Source organism: Balaenoptera ricei, chromosome 17 (assembly GCF_028023285.1).
Source record: "Balaenoptera ricei isolate mBalRic1 chromosome 17, mBalRic1.hap2, whole genome shotgun sequence".
In the NCBI taxonomy this organism is placed as follows: Eukaryota; Metazoa; Chordata; class Mammalia; order Artiodactyla; family Balaenopteridae; genus Balaenoptera; species Balaenoptera ricei.
In genome coordinates this window covers 43952366-43969117 of record NC_082655.1, presented here as the reverse complement: position 1 = coordinate 43969117, position 16752 = coordinate 43952366, and the positions used below count along the sequence as shown (strand labels likewise).

At 37.1% G+C, this 16752-nt stretch overlaps 1 long non-coding RNA gene across 1 annotated transcript in view; it reads right to left on the bottom strand.

Moving 5' to 3' along the window:
• Positions 1-1843: 1843 nt before the first annotated feature.
• Positions 1844-16752, bottom strand: part of LOC132352058 (uncharacterized) — a 48312-nt gene continuing 33403 nt past the window's right edge. The window contains exons 2-3 of the long non-coding RNA XR_009498572.1: positions 2618-2721; positions 1844-1901 (exon numbers count right to left, since the gene is read on the bottom strand). This is a non-coding gene — a long non-coding RNA (uncharacterized LOC132352058). The remainder of the gene's footprint in view (positions 1902-2617; positions 2722-16752) is intronic.

The following is a 16752-nucleotide window of genomic DNA, read 5'->3' as shown; positions in this document are numbered from 1 at the left end:
TTCTGTGCATGGTGATCCACAAATATTATCATTTCATGACAATGCAGTTTCATCAAGGTACGTCTCAATCCATGGGATACGAGTCCCACACAACAGACGGAGAATTTGGCGCGCCCGGTGCACGCTGCGTGTGTTACTTACTGGTTATATTGCAGTGGTCACACTGAGTCCCGTATGGCGCCGTATTAACGAATGGCATGCAAGCACCTTCTGTTGAAACATCTGCGACAGGGAAATTTCAGGCATTTTTCCAGATAATTTTTGTGCTCTGGACCAAATTTCCATTAGGACTATAAAACCTGGCAAGCAGTCCTGTTGTGTATGATTTTTTAATAAACTGGGACATGCCTTTGTTAAAGGAGTGAGGCTCTTCGGAGACTCCTTTCTATTATAAAAAGTTCAGAAAAACATATGACAGATCACAAAACAACATCTCTTAACTTTTTTTTTTTTTTAAGTGCAAGGTTCCAGGCTTTCATCGACATATAAATAAATTCACAGCTTTGGATGGAAAAGCAAAAATGCTGATTTTCACATCTTGGAGTAGATGATTCCAGTGGTGGTTTTCCTTAAACACATGTTTGTTAAGAATGCATACGACCAACAGAGATTTTTTTTATGTATTTAATTTTTGATGCTTGCTGCCAAAAAAATATCCATGCTAGAGTTTTTAGTTGTTTTAGAAGACCCCATGTCTCACAATTAGAAAAAAAGTGAAGAGTTCGGGCACATGCTAATTTGTACTCATAAACAATGTGAACTTAACAACTAGCATTGTTCCTTTTTTTTCACTACTTCAAATATGAGTGTTTCCATTTCTTTGCTCACTGCCAATAACCACCCTACTAGAGTAATGGAGACTAGAAAACCTCCCTTTTGTAATTCTTTAATTCCCAATGCCTTGCCACAAACACTAATGCAAAACAAACATGCTTGGCAGTAAATACGTGCATTATCATTATGTAAATAGGCATGTTATCATTATACTTCAGTGAGGCTGTTCTTTGTAAAGGCTTTTTTTCTTTCTAAATATATCATCCGGTTTAAGTTATAATGCATATTATACCACTGGGGCTATCAGGGAGAATTTGTAGAGTGTATATAATATAAAAAAATGTTTACCACCTATGCATATTGTGTGTGATACAAAGACTACTAAACAAACAGACTAATGCAGCTGCACCTCGTGCAATTCCACCCAGCAGTGCACAGAACCTTTGAGATTAATATCCATCTTGCTGTTCAAATTGAGTACCACATTATGACATTTTATACTGACAACATTATAAGCTGAGATGATATATTTTAAACTCAATGAGATGAATGATCTAGTACTAGCAGAAAATAGTCTGCATATCTGAACCTTATATGAACTAGGAACGACTCATGTCACAGTCTGTTTGAAAATGTTACAATGTTTGCATAAATCCATTGTTTATGCATAAGCACCAGGGAACTGGAATCCTGAGGCAGGCAGTAATCTGTAAAGGTCTTCTGGCGCTTGATAAGCATGCAACATGCATCTCACATTCTCCTTGGTGAATTGCAAATGTTTATGTAAGAAAGTGCATATAGCTGCATATTATATGAAAAGATCAAGGCAGATTTCTTCATTGGGGTTTGGAAAAGAGCATAGAGAGAATGGGCATAAGAAAAGGAAGGGTCTAGTACATATCTAATTTACTTAAGCCCCTAAGGACAAGCAAAACTCAGCTGAAGAAGTAGATTTTTAATCCCGTTATTTGTCTTCACATTCCATAGCTGTCAACGTTATTGGACCTATCAACCATTTATTTTATTTTACCTATGAAGATACAGCAGTGAAAATAATTAAAACAAGGATGACGGTCTTCCTTTTCTTCCATTATTTTCTCTTTTCTGGAGCAAGTAAGCTGTTAACTCTGAAACAAGAAGACAATTATAATAGTTATTCTTTGTTTAATATAATGTTGTTAAAGCTTTTTCTTTTTTTAAAGTCTCCTAAAGGAGTATGCCATTTGACACAGAGTTAAAATGATAAGAGCTCAAACAGCTTGAAGATTTGATTTCTGTAAATTTAAAACTCATTAGCATTAGAATCTGATTTACAGGGCTTCAGAATAAATAAATTAGGTGATGTTTTTCATTTGCTCACCTCACCCTGTACTAAGCACTTGTTCTGTGTAAAGTCTTTTTCCTTTTTATATGCATTACCCAATCTTAGTTATCATGCACAGTATACCACTGGGGCTGGAGACAACACAAGGATGGCTTTGAAGAGTTTCAAATATTCACCACATGCATCAGACTTTCTGCTTTGATCCAAGAAAAGACCATTTCTATTCTATCATAAGGTTAAAAGGTGGGTAGGATTTGAGAAGTTGGGCCCAGGAGCAGATATGGCATAGGCACTAACATGATGTGCCAGACAGTGTTTGCTGTCTTCATGGGAGAGAACAAGTCTCCTTCCTCACTCCAGGCCTTTGTGCTTGTTCTCTCCACTTCCTTCCCCCCTCCACCCTAAATCTTCCCTCTCCCACTTTATCTGGCTCATTTCAAGTTGTGTTAGTCCTCCAGGGCTGCCATACCAAAATACCACACACTAGGGAGCTTAAACCACAGAAATTTATTTTCTTACACTTCTGGAGGCTGGAAGTCTAAGATCAAGGTGCCATCAAGGTTAGTTTCTGTCGAGGCCTCTCTTCCTGGGTTATAGACGACCACCTCCTTGCTGGCTTTCCTCTGTGCACACAAATACAGTTACATTGAGGGTTAGGGCTTCAACACACGAATTTGGAAGGGACACAATTCAGTCCATAGCACTAGTCATCATTCAGGTCACAGCTAAGATCAGCTTTCCTCCCAGAGGTCTCCCCAACTTTAAACTCAGGGTCAAGTGGCAGTTTCAAATTAAGCGAGAGGTCCAGTACTATTTTGCGTGTCACAGTAGCAAGCCTGATGTTCTTTCTACCTTATGACAATTGGACTTAGTTAAGGAGCTATGATATGTGTCTTTGAGAGTGTCACGGTAAAGATGCTCCATGAGTCAGAATCGTGTGGATCAAGGTCCCTGACCAGGGTGTGAGGAACTGATGAGAGAACCCCTCTTTGAAAGTGGACCCACTTTTTGCATTTGTGAAAGTAAAAACTGAGGATTGGAAGACTTAAAATTAGGGAATGATAATCCACGAAAATGGGGTTTCAAATGTTGACAAAAATGTTAGCTTGGCGTCTGATGCTTATAGCCTGATTGGGTTGACGGAGAAAGACTTAGCATTCTTAAGGGTTAACTTGCCTCTGACTGGGAGCAGATTGAGGGCAGTGTCTTATCCACAGTTTATTCAAGATTCAAAAAGTCAGTCACATGTTGTTTTACCTCTTCCTTGGTTTCATAAACTTGAATGTGTAATTATGTAGCCATCACCATTAGTTTCATTTTCAGGAATCCTATCTGGCTTTTGCAAGCTTCCTGGGGAGGGTGGTAATCACTCAGGTTTATGGGCTTCTCCACAGGGCCTCTCTGAGAAGCCATTGCTGCCTCTTCCCCAGATCATGATTGAGATTGTATCAGTGTCCAACAAGCCTTGGTGACCTAATAGAGCTTTGTCTCGATCAATTAAATTACATAGATAGCTGAGAAGATCTCTGTCAGCGAAAACAGGTAGAGCAGTGGTTTTCTCCTCTAGGAGGCATTTGGCACTGTCTGGAGAATTTTTTAGTTGATACTCGTTTTGGGAAGGGGACAGGGAGAGTGACACTGATATCTAATAGGGAGAGGTCAGGGATGCTGCTAAACATTCTACAGTGCACAGGACAGGTGCCACAACAAAGGATTATCTGGCCCCAGATGTCAATAGTTCCAAGTTTAGAAACCCTGATGTAGAGGTTAATAAAAAGGGGCTCTGTATTAAAATAGTTACATGAATAGTTTTCCTAACCAAAGTTAAGTTCACTCACCTGTAAAATAAAGATAAAAATATGCATTTCTTAGCTCTGTTATAAGGATTAACTGAGATAATATATTCAAATATTTATTTTTAGTTTAGCATAAACCAGGTGGTGGACAAACTCTAAAGTGCTTGGTGCAATGACATACACTCAGAAAGCAACAAGGAAATGTCAGAACTATTGTGATACATTTCTAAATAAGTAAACAAGCGTTGCAAATAGATAGCATTGACTAGATTATGGGGGGTATGTGTTGGGGTTGGTGGATGGGTAGGTGTGTTAGACTGGGAAATTATCTGTGATTGCCCCGTTGCTCTGAAAATGAAACTATCGGATGATAAGTGAAAAAAGGGAACTCGATTCACCAGCCAAATCTCAGTCACATCCATCTCTTGAGAGATCAGTGAGCCCTGGGGACAAGGAAGCAGCACTGTGAAAGCAGTAGAAGGCTCAGGGGACACAAAAAGACAGGGACAGGGATTGAGGAATCTGAGTGAAAGTGAGAGTCCCAGAAAGTACTGGGAAAAATTACACATGTGGGAGGATGGGAGGAGGCTGGGTTGGAATTCTCAAACCAGTTTTGTCTATGGCTACAACCTTGACCTTGATGTCAGAAGGATCTGATCTTTCCAATTGAAAAAGAACTCATTTTCCTTCTATGAAAACACTTGGGACACAGTAGGTCTTCAATCAAGGCTCTACTATAGTTACACCAATCTCTCCAGGAGTTTTTCTTCACATCAGGAAACTGTCCCGCACCCCTTCCACATTTTGGATTACCTCTGTGACGTAGCATCCCTCCTCCTGGGGCTGTGTGAAAGAGAAAATGATGGTTGCATTTCTCGAGGGATATTAGCTTGGTGTGGGACATTGGTCTATTGGTGTCTGGAGTTATATCCAACATGAATTGAAAGTTAGAGGAAATTTAATTGTTTTTAAAATAGCAAATATAAAAACATTTGAAATTCCTAAAAAAACCACTGGCTAATTGAGCATAGTAATGAGATTAATGAAAAGCTGGAAAGTTCTTGCTGTTAATTTCCTAATCAGTATAATCATAAAATGACTAGCTTTTTAGGAGACATATCCATTTACAAAAATTCTACGTTAAGAAAGAAATTTTCTTCTCAGAGGGTTGTTTTCTTTTTTTATGAACTGAAATGTATTTCTGACCCCCTTTTAACTGACGAGCTCTCCCAGAAGTGGGGGCCCTGAAGGCAAGCAGAACTCAATTCCAAATCCACAATGGTCACCCGGCGCCTGCATTTCCCCTAACTCCTTTCAAGTTGAACACACTTTTCAAGAAAGGGGAAAAAAATACAAATGCTGGAGAAGCCTTTTATAAACAAGCCATTTAAACTTCAGAGACAATTAGCCCCCTGCCCATTTTTAACCTCTGGGTTTCATAGCCTCAGCTTTCCTGATAATTTACTTTTGAAATTCTCAGGCCTGTTCTGCTGGCCCGGCCGAGCCCTGCCTTCACATGTGTCGGCTGCATGGAGATGTCGAGCTGCCATGGTCAGTCTGACGAAGTATACATAAGCTTTTGGCACCATGTCTCTGCAATATCAGGGACGGTCAAGGAGGCGCCTGTTATAAAAATACACAGTGAAACACAAGTGAAGGACTGCTCTTTCTCAAAGACAAGCGTAATGCATTCCTTCTGTTTAGGCTCATTTTCCAGCCTTTCACATTCTTTGTGAACAAGAGTTATAAAACAACCCTGATGCAGGCCAATTATTTTTACTTTGAAGACCATTAATCAAGATTGACTAAGAAAATGAAGACAGCTAAGCAAAATTTCATATGTGACTAGAGTGAGATTAAAATAAAACCAGATGGGATGGACAGAGACGCTAAGCATGTTTTTTTCTAATTTTTGGACTCATGTAATAAATGTCTTTTACAAATTACAGCACTCATTTTCTTACAGTAAATCAAATCAGGCCATAATGTACAAGTGGTCTCATTGCTGAAATGTCAAAAATAGAACCTGCCTTGTTCTTGCAGAGTAATTCCTCAAATGTAAACCAGCAGTGCGGGCTAACAGTCTATCAGCCATCTACCTGTGTGCAATCAGACGGTACCTGATGGATGTGATTCTCATGGCCTCAGAGCAAACCACACAGTGAATTCACAGGAACCTCACCGTGAAATGATGAGAGTTTTAAATCAGAGTCATCAAGTAGTCCAGGGCCGTATTTGTTCAGAAAAGGCAGGTTCAAGATCTTTTAAATATCCAGACTCTCTGTCATGAAAATGACTAGGAAGGCCACAAACTACCTATTCAGAGACTTTAAAGTGATTTTCTCTCGATCTTCAGGATCTGCCACTGCTAGTAGATTGATTATTTTAGTCACATGAACACACGTTTTGAAATACACATTTTATGAACAGAATAGTAAAATGTGTGTGTTTAAAAATAAAATGGAATCCTTCTCCTGAAATTTTCGGTGCCTTTTTCCCCCTAATTTTGCAGGGATAACAAGGTTCTATTTCCCTTACTTCATACAGCAGCAGTATCTTCCCCCAGTGAGGAAATGACTGAAAATAACCAGCTGTTTCAGGATCTTTATCAAAACACACATAATCCTAAAGAATTCTTCGCCATTTAGCATTGTCAGGTTAAAAAGTCTGCCTAGAAAATAAGACTAAACTTTCTTTTCTCAGCACTCAGTGCACCATTTCCACAATATATTTAGAGAGGACACATGCATTTCTTAAAGCAGATTCAAAATAATCTGTTAAAAAAATGAAGTAAATTTCAACTATGGTAAATTTTCTCAACTCCTCAATGCTTCCTTTCTGAAATGAAGAAAGCGATTTTGAATTCTAAAAAGGACTTTTAAAAAAAAAATTATTTTCCTGACAAAAACAAAATAGAAAATACACAAAATACAAGAACCAAAATACAAAAAATATCTACCCATGAGAATGCAGAGGGTGACCTACCATTCCCCCTTTACAAATTTCTAAACAAATCTGGAAACATTCGTCCAAAATTCCTCAGAAAACAATACAATTCCCTAGATATTTATGATGATGGGATCCTCAAAAGTCACATTAACACTGTGTTTTTCTAAGTGGGCTCACCATTTAATTGCTTCCTATTTAAAGCCTGCTGGTGAATACTTTTGTAAACAAAGTTTCTTATTGATAAATGGAGCTAACATCAAGGAATTAAATTGGCACAAATAAACTTCTAAAAATTATTTATTTTTAAAGTTCAAATTCTTGTGTGGATTTCTTTATCAGTGACTCTAGCAACCAGATTAACTCTCCATAATATGCTTATTTGTAAATCTAGGAATAAAGGACTCCACACATTGATATGTCCCTAACTCATGCAGAGTATTATTATGAAAATTTTCTGCCTTGATTTTTTTCTTTTTTTGTCAAAAAGAGCTACTTTTCTCAATGTCTAAATGTCTGTCAATTACAACTTCATTCTCCAAACCTAAACCTTAAAATCCCCCAATTTTAACATCTTGGAGTTCTTTTAATATCACTAACCCCCATGCTGACTTGCCTCACTAGTCCCCTCCAGTCACCAAGCGCTGTCTCCAAAGTCAGCCCACACAGGCAAGGCTTCCCAAAGTCTAATAAAGAGCAGCTGGCCATCTGGGGGAAATATGTCAAAGGGGTGGCGGTGTTATTAAGTCATCAGCTTTCTATGCAAAGAGGAGCAAGTGTGCCTAAAACCTAAGAAATGGAGCAGAATAGATGAACTTACCACACCAAGAGGATCCTTTCATTCTCCCCCACTTTACTCTAAGTATTTTAGCTATTCCTAGTTCCATCATTCATCCTGAAGTCAAAAATCTAGACATTATTCTAGATTCTGCTCTTTCCTTATCCACATCCAATCCATCATTAAATGCTACCAACTTTGCCTTCAAAACACATCCCAATTCTCAACATTTCTTACTACTCACTGTTGAACTCCTAGCCAAGTCCCCCCATCATAATCTCTTACCTGGAGTATAGCAATAAACTCCTCCATGATCTTCCTGCCTCTCCTCTTGCCCTTGTGATTAATTGTCAAGAGAGTAGGCAGAGTGATCTTTTCAAAGTAGAAATTAGGTCTCATCTCACATTCATCTTAAAAACTTTCCAATTGTTTCCTTTCCCAAATATGCACCCTAATTCATAGCAATGGCGACACCCTAACTTATTACAGTGACCTAAACAACCTTATCTTGTCGGTCTCTACCTACCTTTCTTCCACTTCCACTGTGGCTTACCACATTCAAGCCTAACTGGATCTTTCTGGTTCCTGGAACAAGCCAAGTTCATTTCTATCCTGGGGCCATTGCACTAGTTATGTCCTATATGCAGAACACTAAAGAAAATATATTTTGCCAATATTTTGTATGGCTGTCTGCTTCCTGTCATTTAAATCTCTGTTTAAATGTCACTTCCTCAGAAGGGCCACTTTAATAACACTCTGCCTAAATTTCCCCCAGTCATTATCTGTCACATCACCTTATTGTGATTATCTGCCCTTTTTCTTGTGGATGTGTTCATTTATTTGGTCACTGTCTATCAACACAAGGATATGAGCCCCATTATGGCTGAGGCCTTGTCTCTCTCATTTACTGCTGTATTTCAAACAGCATTAGATCTGTGACTGGTCTTTAACAGGAATAAGTTTGTTGAATAAATGAAGGAATGAAAAATGGAAAGGAAAAAGAGATATTAAGTCAGAGCACACACACAAAAAATAGAAGTGAACAGGTTGAAAATGAGGTATACACAGCTGAAGTTTCCTTCCGAGTTGAAACCCACAAATGTAGGGCCTCCTCAGCAGCCTCTCCTTTACATGGAGAGTTTGTTTTTAAAGAGGCAAAGTTACACTAAACATAGTAACTCCATGGGAATGACTTTTTAAATCCTCCCCTTCTTGACGGAAAATTTCTAGCTCTATCCGCATCACCTTTTCCCTCAGTTCTCTATGCTTTCCTGGCTTCACCACCTTGTTCTGATCTTCCCTATTTGCAGTCCTTTCAGTGCACTGGTGCCAAATCAATCTAACTAAAAACAGTTTGCATGACGTCACCTCTCAGTGCAAAACACTCTTCAAGTGGTTCTCATTATCTAAGGGTAAAGGTCAAACATTTTAGTTTAGCACATAAGACCATCGAACTCTACCCAGACATCCTTCCCAATCGAATATATCCCCTAGTCCAGCCATAGTCCTCAGCCCCTTGAACTCACCTTGATCCTGATATTGGTCACATAATTCCTGCTGATTAAAATTTTTTCTTTCTCTTCGACTCAACTTTTAACAAGTGATCATGATCCAAACAGAATCCCAAAGGATCTTTTTTACATCCTAATATGCTTATTATTATTTACTATATATTTACTATATCTTTGGCCATTATCATACATTACTTTCAAATGATCGTTATTTTCTCATTTACACAAGTCTTGGTTTTCTTGAAGGTTGAACATATGTTTTTCTTTACTTTCTCCCTGCACCTGAATTCAGCTTTGACAGTGAATATGTTATTGGAAATCTTAGAGACGAAGTTTCCTCATCTGGAAAAGGGGAATAATAATAATAGCCTTGTAGATTTTCTAGAAAAAATAAATGAGATAGTGCATTTAATAAGTTTAGCACAGTGTCTGGCATATATAAAGTGTTACTCTTTTAGCCCATCACAAAGAGGCAGGTTAACAAACATTAATTAGCCAAATGATTTTTAGAAACCACATAAAACACAGCTGATCATGACATAGATTTATTTATACTGCAAATGTACCTCTCCAAAACATACATCTAGTAAACACCAATAAGTTAATCTTTTTTAAGAGGATATGACATCTGATTTCTAATACCACCACTGTATTTAGTAACCCAATGCTTCTTAACCTACTTTAGAACTGAAACCCTACTGAAAATCTGATTAAAGCTCTTGATTCCCTCTCAAGAAAAATACATGTACGTACAAAATTTGGTATAAAATTTCAGAGAAATTCATGTCCCCTTACAGACCATGAATGAACTTCTGGGAATCTATTGGACCCTAAGCAAGTTGTGAAATCCAGTGTCAAGACTGATCACTCTTCCCATTCCTTGCTGTTGAAAATGCTGTGTTGAAAACCAAACACCAATCTATAACAGAATCATAAACTCAACTTTAAAAAAAAAAAAAAGACAAAATTAAATGAGCTAAAAGAAAACCAAAATAAGGACTTCCCTGGTGGCACAGTGGTTAAGAATCCACCTGATAATGCAGGGGACACACTTTCGAGTCCTGGTCTGGGAAGATCCCACATGCCATGGAGCAACTAAGCCTGTGCACCACAACTACTGAGCTTGAGCTCTAGAGCCCTTGAGCCACAGCTACTGAAGTCCGAGTGCCTAGAGCCGGGCACCGCAACGAAGAACAGCCCCCGCTCACCGCAACTAGAGAAAGCCTGAGCGCAGCAACAAAGACCCAACATAGCCAAAACTAAATAAATAAATTTATATATTAAAAAAAGAAAACCAAAATAATGAAGAAATAATAAATATGTTTTTAGTAGGTGTTGGGACTAGGCGAAATGAGTGAAGGGAATAAAGAGGTATGAATGTCCAGATATATAATAAATAAGTCACGAAGATGTAATTAATGTACAGCATGGTGGCTATAGTCAATAATACTGTACTGCATATTTGAAAGCTGTTAAGAGGGTAAACCTTAAAAGTTCTCATCACATACACAAAAAAATTATAACTGTGTGGTGACAGATGGTAACTAGACTTATTGTGCTGATCATTTTGGCAATGTATACGAATGTCAAACCATTATGTTTTACACCTGAAACTAATATAATTTTGTATGTCAATTATACTGCAATACAAAAATCAGGTTGAACTTTAAAAATAAATAAATAAATATGTTTCTCTCAAGACTTTTTGCAACAAGTGCAGTATGATGTCTTTATATTGCGTTTCAAAAAACATGGACCACTCACTTTAGGTTGCTTCCTTTTTACATATGAAATAGAAAGCTATGAAATCAAAGGAGAGTCCAAGTTTAACTTGAAATTTGAGATTCAGTTCTCATCAGCTTCCTTCCTTCCTTTCTTCCTTCCTTCCTTCCTTCCTTCCTTCCTTCCTTCTTTGAAGTAATTTAATGCTTTCTACTCTAACAGATCTTATAGTCTTGTGAAAAAGGTAACATTATTAAATGCTCATATGAATATATATATGCAGTCACAATATAATATGTGCCAAGAAAGACAATCACTGGAAGCTATAAGAGTATATAACTAGAGGAGATGACCTAATTTAGGGATCAGAGAAACTATCTTGGAGAAAGACATATTTTAATTGAGATTTGAAGGCTGAGTAGGATTTAATTAGGTGAAATGTGCAGGGTGGGCAACTGCATTATGTAATAGGAAAATCATCAAGTCAGGGAGGAACATTTTAGGAACTCAGAGAATACCAGTGTCTCTGGAAGGTGGGAGAATTATGGAAAACATTGTAAGCCATGTATTTCTATTAGGGATACTCAATTTCAAGTAACAGAAGATCCTACTAACAGGGGTTTAAAAAATGTGGGTTCAATAACAAAAATTTTAAAGGTAGGCAATTACCAGCATTGGTTTAGCCTTCCACTGATGTCACTGAAGACCCAGAGTTATTGTTTTTCCTCCATCCACAATTAGTGTGTTGTCTTTCATCCTCACACTTGCCATCTCATGGTCATAAGACAGCTGCTGAAGCCCCAGGTATCACAACCATATTCAAGGCAGGAGGAAGTGAAGAAAAGGTGGCAGCACCAGCTACATCTTTCTGAAAAAGCAAAAGCAAGTCTTCTCAGTCCCCAGCAGATTTCCAGTTATACCTCACTGGTTAGAAATCTGTCACATGCCTGCCTCTAACTGTAAGTGCAAGGAAGTCTGGAGAAGTGAGTATTTAGCTTTTCCAGCTTTCTGGAGGAGATGGGTCAGGGAGAACTGAAATGGGGACTGATGTAGGGGTGCAGACAATTATGCCTGCCACTCATGTAAAGGGTTTTATTCTTTATCTTAAAAAACAAAATGAGGGAAGCCAGTAAATGTTCTAATTTAAAAATGCATCATCATTTTAAAACATGTCTCTCAGCTGTCAGGGGGAAAATTGATTGGAGGGGACAAGAGATGATCTGAAGTGATGTTAGAAAGATATTGATTAAGGTGAGAGAGGGCTGAGCTCTGAACTGAGGTGGGGGCGGCAGAGAGAAGAGGGACTCAGGATGTAGTCAGGAGGTTTAGGATGGCCTGGATTATTCATAGGAGTTTTGTGTTGCTAATGCAATCATATGTGTGAATTCACTGTGAAACTATAAAGTTTTATACCAAATTGACTCATTTTAAAGTCAGAATTTTACTAACTTGTTAAGATACATGTTGTCCTTGAACTTAAAACTCCTCTCCATTAGTGAAACTCTTGGGAGATATAAAAGCTGGTTGATTTATTTGGCATGTTAAACTTACATTCTGATCCTCTTTCCTTACAGAAGTCAAAACTGCACTTCTATTTAGTGATGTAGAAAAGACAGAAAACATCCCTAGGCCACTGTATTTGCTCCCTCCAGCTTAATAAATTAATTGTGCTTTTGTGTTCATACCAGGGAAAATCCAAATGCAGTAGATGAAGGATATCCTTAAAGGCATGAGGAAAAACTTCAGTCTCCCTTAAGTAAGGCAAATCATTCAAGAGAAAAAAAAAATGTTGGGGGCAGAGAGGCAGGGAATTAAACCCACATCCTAATATAAATCTCATGGAAAAATATTAGAATTTCTCAGCTTGTCTATAACTGCTATTAGAATTCATTCCTGGGCTGAGATTTTTTATTTCAACTTTCACATTAACAGTCCAAATAAACCCCTGATTAAAGAAAAAGGATTACATTGAAAGGGCTGAAATAAGCTTAATTGTAGAGGTGTGATTAGTGCCACAGTGACAGACTCCCAGGTAATGATTTTTAAAATTTTATAGGAAATCTTTAACAAGATGATTGCCTGACTATAAAATGTCTCTGTATAAGAAAATAGTCTTTGAAAGCAGCATTGGGCCCTGTTGCACTAATATATCCATGAATGGCAACATTTCTTTTACAGTTTTGATGAATGCTAAAGTAAAAACTTTATTATAATGATTTTGGACCCAGAACTGTGAAAATAGTGGGCAGAATATGAACACTTTACCAGATCAATCAATTTTCATTTAAAATTCTACTTATTGTGTATGGTATCAAACTATGAAAATGTAACATTTCAAACCAGTGATTTCTGTCTTACCAAAATTGCAGTACTTTTTTGGGTTTTGAAGTAGCTAGAATCAGTGTTAGAAAAGGCATGGTATAACCAAAAAAAAAAAAAAAGAAGAAGGAAAAGTTTTAAACCTGTGTTCCAGTATCTTCTATCTATTCATTCGAACTGCAAAACATTTACACATGGACAAAAGAGTGCAAAGACACTGAAATAGAAAGACCCCAGATATTTCCAGGTATTCTCCTTAAGAAATGCTCAGGCTCAACACGACCCTGTGCCCATTTGTAATGAAAAGCATATAAGTTTGTGGGAACAGAGGAGAATTCATCTTATGTGGATGTGGATACAGGAAGGGGCTTCGGGAAAAGGTGACATATTAACTAGGCCTTAGAATCTTCTTACAGTGGGATTGAGGCAGTTCAAGGGGAAAAAGAACATTAGGAAACAGGGCTCCTTTAAGGGCTCAAGCTATGTGATGTTGCCAAAGTACAAAATGTGATAAGCGATGAGACAAAACAACACTGATCAACTTTGACTCCGGCTAACTTGAGTAGAGAAACAAAATGCTGGAAGGGTAAAGGATGGCTCATAGAGAGTCTATATCACTCATTAAGGAACCTGGACTTAATTCTGGAGACAATGGAGAACTTTGTGGAAGGTGCTATGGTCATATTTAGGTTTGAAATAATTCACTTGGATGACTCTGTGAAGGGTAGATTTAAAGGAGACTATTAGAAGTCTCTTGCTGGTGAGCTGGGAGAAAGGTTTGAGAACAGCCAAGAAATACTTGGGAAGTAAAATCTGCAAAAATAGAGACGAGCCAAGGATACAAGGTCGAGGACTCACTGAATCTGACCCAAGAATGGTGGAAGCAAAGCTGGTGTGATGGGAAAGGTGACAAGTGTTCAGGTGTGTTGAGTTTTAGGTTCCTATGGGATATCCAGGTAGAGACGCCAGCAGAAAACCAGATGCTTGAGTCAGAAACTCAGGGGAGGTTTCTGGGCTGAAGAGAGTGATTAAGGAATCATCAGCAAGCAGCATACAAGAGGAGGGCATTAGGCTGTTGGAATTTTGATTGTTAATAATAGCACTCGGGGAGAGCTTGTGGCATGAAAGGAGCAGCAGTTCCTGTCTATATTGTGGGATTCCTGATTCCTTGAAGATCAAATGAAAGAGTATATAGAAAAAGAGTATAGAAGAGAAGTACGTTATGATTATTCTTGAATTTGGACTCAAATCCTTAAATTATATACATTAAAAATACTACAAAGTTGTAACCATATTAACATAAACACTCACCAAAATACTTTTGTGCTTGTGAGATAGATAGATATTAGGAAGAACAAAAAAATATTGCTAAGAAAATTATATAATTCCATTGAAAATCTATCCTGATGAAATTATTGGGAAAAAAGTTGATGATGAAAATAATACCTTATATTTGAATAATGATTTCAATTTTTCAAAGGCGTCAGGTTTCACTTCTTCCTTGTGTTTTTGTATATGTGCCCTCAAGAACAAATCAAAATAATTAGAGAAACACTCTTTAAGGTTAAAATTTCCAGGGCATTCCTCAGGTGGAATTGGTCCTTAATAATTTTAGAACACTATTGGATTTAAAGAACTGGAGAGGGGAAAAAAAGCTCACAATATTTTGGAAACTAAGCCCAGTGATTTTTGAAACTAATTACTGGCCTTTAGGTTATATCAAAGGAGAAGGTAGAGGTTTAAGATCATTTTCTTTGCTTATGCACCTCAGTATTCAGTTTTAACTCCATCTTCTCTTTTCTACAGTAAGTGACCCAAATGTCATCTTTTCCACTTTCCCCAGAAATAATTTTAAAGTTGGTGTTCAGTACTGAAATCAGGATTTCAGTAAGATTGTGCATCATGTAAAGGGGAAAAATGAACCAGTTGAACTGCACTCATTTAGTGTGTAAAGGCTTCTTGTCCATTTTTATAACAGAACAGAGGAAGGTGCAGCACTCCCTTGGGCTTTGTTGAAGCCCATCAAAAGGATTTTATTAGTTTAGTATTTTTAAAAAGAGACATCTTGTTGGTTTTAGTGTAGTTAGGGTTAGAGTTAGAGACTAGCAGAGGGGCATGTTGTTTGGAATCAACTGTAAGAGCCTATGGCAAGCTAGTTACCCATTTCTTTGAAACTCAACTGTGAAGTTCACATAATGACACCTATATCCTTGTACTTTAAAGAGATAAATTAAATGATGTATATAATGGGCTTAAAAAAGCAGCTGGTCATTTTTTCTCAATAAATTAATAGACATTCCTATAGCTAATAATAATAAATAACTTTCACTATAAGACCTCCTTCATAATTCAGTGACATTTACTTTGACTGCCCAGCATGTAAATACCTTTATAACTTGCGAAGAGTCGTAAAATAGGTGAGAGATTGGGCCATACTTCCCACTATGGAAACTTATGTTAATACATTGTCTCCCTCTGACCAGCTAGATGTTCCCACTCAGGACTTAGAGAAAATTGGAAATCACAATGTATAGCCATGTACGGCCAAACAGGATTTTTAAAAATCTCTGGGTAGCTAGATACTGATTCAGATTGGCATTCTCTTTTAGTACTTTTAAAGTATTGTTTTACTGAGAATCTGAACATTGAGGTAAATATTTACTCAAAGCTATTTTTAATATTTTCTTACAAATTTGTTCATTTACTGATTAATTCCTTTTAATTTATTTTCGTATATTATATGTAGTAGGTTAATATTCATAATTTATAAATACATTTAATTTTTATTTATTATTTATTCTTCCTGTAAAGAAAGAATCAGTGACCTATGAGCTGGTGCTCATTTTGCTAAGCACTTCATAATATAGAGAAACAATACAGAAGGTGAGACGATAGAAAGAATATTAGATGATATTAATACATATGAGAAAGTCAAATGTACACTTGATGTGCCTAATGTCTGAAAATGTATTGAAAATTGTATCATTCCAGTTGTATTGAATATAGTGGGAAAATTCTGCCATATTTCATTTTTTTAGTACTATTTGTGCCTTTAAAAACTCATTGAATATTTTGTTTTCCTTCCTAACTTTATATTTCTGAATTCAGGAGATTAGGATTTACTACAATGCTTAGTTTTTATAACATTCACATAAAGGCCAATACTTTTCCCATTCTTATTTAAAAGTTTATTTTCTACTGTATTTCTTTATTCTCATTGCCAAAACGTTTTAAACTTATGTTCAGGAAACACTGGGAACCACTAAGAGATAACGTCTCCAACTCAGTTATAATGTAGATCCACTTTTGTCTGTTTTAGGGTCTTGGTTTCCAAATATCCCAAACATTGTACAAATGTTAGTCAGGAGTCCACTTCTAAGCACACATTAGTCACTCAGTAATTTAAGATTTATTGGTTCTTTTAGTTCATGTATTGGCCTGACCATAATAAATCAATGTTTGGACTCTAAGCAGAAGATAAGACACATTTCTATTTTGGAAATCACTGGGCAAAATTACTAAAGGTGGCAGATTTTTATTATATCATTCCACTCCCATAGAACCATGGAGAAAAAAAGTTTG